General features: G+C 34.7%; 1 long non-coding RNA gene across 1 annotated transcript; it reads left to right on the forward strand.

Annotated features, from left to right (window-relative positions):
- Positions 1-681: 681 nt before the first annotated feature.
- Positions 682-3353, forward strand: LOC130219884 (uncharacterized). Its single transcript, XR_008836098.1, has 7 exons — positions 682-845; positions 1561-1839; positions 1926-2098; positions 2337-2437; positions 2544-2699; positions 2853-2972; positions 3139-3353. It is a non-coding gene; the product is annotated as an uncharacterized LOC130219884 (long non-coding RNA).
- Positions 3354-4415: the final 1062 nt, after the last annotated feature.

The following is a 4415-nucleotide window of genomic DNA, read 5'->3' on the forward strand; positions in this document are numbered from 1 at the left end:
CAGTGATAATCCAATCAGATTAATCCAAGTTTACAATAAATTGACAGATATTTACCCTACTGCCTTATCTTTGTTTTGGAAGAATCCTCCCTTCCACCCCAATTCCTCTTTTTCGTCCCTTTACTAAGGGGAGCTTTCGAGACCTACCTGATCTCGGACCCCCTTTATATGCTTATTGACCAGGTGGGAGCCCTAGGCTCAATTATCTCCGAGCTTAGGGTTCTCTCTCGAGACAGCATGCCAAACCTGCTATTAAAGCCAAGCATATCATATAACTCTCGAAATGAAAGTAATCTGAATAATCATTCAGAATCAATTTGGTGAAACTCAGCACCAAAAAACTGCTATTGTAGACAACCATACATTTTATACATTTTAAACAAAACAAAAACACAACACTTTAAAAATAAAATCTATGAGTAACTTTCAAACTAACAACAAATTACACATGGTATGCCAGCAACTTATACACTCTTAAAAATGATGTGTTAAAAATTTACACAAAATATGTGTTAAACAGATCGTAACACATTTTGTGTTACTACAGACACATTGTGTGTTAATATTGTGGTTAACTGTTTACACAATGACTGTGTTAAACACATTTAAACAGTATGTTGGAATACAGTGCATTTTTGGTCGTAGTCAAATGGCACTGTGTTATGTGTTTATGTAGTTTATTTATCATGATGGTAATATAAAATAAGCAATTGTGAGAATGTGGTTGAAAATTCTGTATTTCGGGATTTATGCTGTGGAATTTCTACACGCGCATGCGCAGTGACGTTGTTTTTCAACCGTCGCTCTCCCAGACCTCTGTCGGATAATGCACCTCTCTGCCTCAGGTGAGTGAAATTAATTACAATTCGTCTACGATAGTAAATATTGTTTCCAGTCTGCGCGAGAATGTTTTGTGTTAGTTGGCCAAGAAGTTATTTTTGTTACTTTTATTATGTCTCCATGTTTCGTACTCCAAAAACACGGGTGACTTGGCAACTCTCTGTCATGCAACATCAACTTTAGCCGTGCAAGCTAACGCTTCTGGCGCGTCTTTTGTAAAGCTGCTTTGGCACTTGGCAGAATTGTTAATAAGTTACATATACGGCGAAAGACTTACGCTAAATATGTATTGCATTTTGGTACGTTATGAGAGTTACCGTTACTTTAAAATCACCGGCTCCGCGTCACTTTAAAGCTTCCGCGTCTCTGACACGTGAGGTAATGTTACCGGACACAATTTATACATTTACGTTAGTATCATAATGTTATTTAATAAAAAGCCTAAGATGACGCTTTGCGGCAGGAATTTAAACAAGAATCCTTTGTCATAACGTTAGTTAGGCGCTTTGTACAAACACCAAATGGCGCCGCGGAGTGAGCAAATTCATAAACAATGTCTTAAATATGAATATCTTTAATGAAATCAACATTGCGCGCCATTTTGTGCTGCCCAGCTAGTCACATACTATTTAAAATGTACTTTTTATTGTCATACACAGTTACTTGTGTGTGTTTTCTCATTGTGCTGTGTATATATGGATTTCTTTCTCTTTTACTTAGATGATGGAAGTCGAGGAACAAATTACAGTCCCTCTAACAGTTTTACACCGAGTTCTTGCAACTGTCTTCATAGACGGAAAGGAAATATGGAGAAAACTATCCTCAGTCAAACCTGAACTGTCTCGACTATCTCTTGATTGAATATTGAAATTTGACACAGATTTTCAAGAGTTCATTGACACTGATGTAAATGCAGGAGTACAGGAGCTTGACAAATTTCAAATAAATTATATTGCAAGCAACACCCCCGACTCATTAGAAAGTGTGCACTCATTACAGGTAAAACATTAATATCTTTCTCCCTTTATATTACTATAGATAAAAGTAAACATTTAAATAAATAAAACGTTTTTGGCATTTCTTAGTGTCCTTTAACAGATTCAACTCAGACTGGCACCACAACTAGTTTGCTGACGCTGCTTGAAGAAAAAGCCTCTACAATCCTGAGAGAACATGAAGAGACAAAGACGCTGTCCATTTTCTCATGAAAGATTCTTGTTATAGTTGCTGTCAGTGACCTTGTAGAGAAACATGCATTGTGAGTATGTGGTTTAATTATTTCACGTAAGGTAAATTTATTTTCAAATTAAATTACATTTATTTAAATAAGTTATATATTAAAATAATATTTTTTTAAAATATTTTAAATAAATACATTTAACAATCAATTTATCCCAATCAATTCCAAAGTACCACTGTTTAGTCAGTTTTATTATGTTTGTCAATGTTTGTGTAAGAGCAATTTATGCAACTATTTTATTTTTTAACTTTTTTAGCTATCCAATTTGGTACAGAAAAACTGGCACTACCAAAAGAGATTGTGTCATTGTTCCCCTCGTTAAGGATTCAGGTGCCCTTTGGTGAAAACGAGGGACATGTAAGAATGGTTTTACATTATAAACTGAATTTATTAGGAATGTGTATATAAGTTGCTCATCTATACTTGACTTTAATTAGTTCTGTTTTTGCATTACTAATGTCAGGAGCATTTTTTGCTGGGCCATCACACAGTGGATTTATTGAAATGAGATTACGTAACATCAGATGAAAGCTTCAACAGAGCCAGCGGGTGTACAGTTTGAAACATCGTCATTGTACACCGCAACCTTCTTTACCAAGTCCAGATGAAACTGTACCAAGTGAGTGGTTGACTCTGATAAAGAGGATTTCTTGACATGCCAGCTTTGGTAATAGACATGCTCAACTAAGACATAACTTTACACAAACATTTATTTCATAATTGTAATATTAATATTTCTTATTTTCTAATTTCTTTCTTCCTTTCTTTGAAGATGGACATTGAATCCGGAAATGGGACGGGACGATAATTCCAAAACTCAAGAAAATAGCATCCTTGGAGAGGAAAAATGACATCAGACACTTACTGGAGAAGGCTGACAATCAGCATGATGGTGTGAGTTTCAGCCAAAATGTCTGTTGTATGTGCACACTTTTCTAAACATAGTTTAAAAGAGAAAACTTAATGTGAATATTAATATTCTATTCAAGGTAAAGTATTAATTTCAAATAAATTGTTTAAATTCTTCTTTTGCATGTGACCTGTATCTTCACTTCAAGATGAGCTGTGTTACACTATGTTGAAGATCCTTATTCATCTTCTTCCACCCACTGCATCTGTGAGAAGTGTAGCTGGGAGTAAATGCTGTGTGACTTCTGCTGTGTCCTACCTGTTGGTACAAGTTCCGGTATATTTTTTTATTGTGTTAGCTTGTGATAAATAAAATTGTTTCTAATGCAGCAACATTTTCTAATGCTTTTCATTGTTTCATTCCTGAAGGCTGGTACTAACGTTACATCTTTGCTCGCTAAATCCATGAAAGGGACCGTGAAGTCAGCTCAGCCGCAGTTGTTTTCCATCGGTTCTATAGGACATGATCCCAGTACGTAATTGTGGCAAAGAATGACTCTTTTGCTCTTCCACTTGATGTTGAAAGCCTGACCTGTGCTGTGACAGACTTTTCAAATTCTTCTGGCTGTGCACTCTTCAGTATCCATGCCAACTGTCTTCTGTTTTAATTTTTTTGAGTGTATATATATATATATATGACCTGTCTTTGTCTTGCAAACGATCAAAGTTCATGGAATTGATTGCTAAGGTGCAGTCTCGTACCTAATTGAAATAAGCATGTACACCTGTCCAAAGTGTCTTTAAAATGATTGTGTTGAAACAAAGGGGTTAATTTGGCATTTAAGGGAAGTGCATGTACTCTATGATAGTCACAACCTAACTATTTTTTAGTCAAAATGGTTAATTACAATTCCTTTTTAAAACATCTGAACAGAGATCACTTTAAAATGAATTCATGCCCTTCTATAGAGTCAGGACACACAGAGAACTTGGATATATCCAATCAAATTGATAAAAGCAGAATAAGTAATTTTGAGGATAATGTCCATATGTTTCTGAGAGTTTTAAGAGTAAAGTATTTTGATGAACATCTTTTTCCTTCTTTGTCATCCGAACAAAGGATTTTGACATGGCTTTGCTGCCTGGGGACTTAATAGATTACAGACCTCTAGACATTGTGTCATTTTGTGATCAGCAGTATGTAACTCCTAAATACTAAATTTTGTTTTAAACATGTTAGTGGTTGAAACTTCGGTAACACTTTATAATAACTACACACTATAAATCATTTATTAAGCATTAGGAAATAGTTAATTCATTAATTAACCGCTTACTAATGTCTTATAATGTAGAGTTAATGCTTAACAAATAGTGAATTAACTATTTGCTAATGCTTAATAAATGATTTATAGCATGTTGTTACTATAAAGGGTTACCTAAACGTTTGAAGTGTTTTGACTAGATTTTACAATGATTTATTTTGTTA

This window comes from Danio aesculapii, chromosome 3 (genome assembly GCF_903798145.1).
Source record: "Danio aesculapii chromosome 3, fDanAes4.1, whole genome shotgun sequence".
NCBI classification, from domain to species: Eukaryota; Metazoa; Chordata; class Actinopteri; order Cypriniformes; family Danionidae; genus Danio; species Danio aesculapii.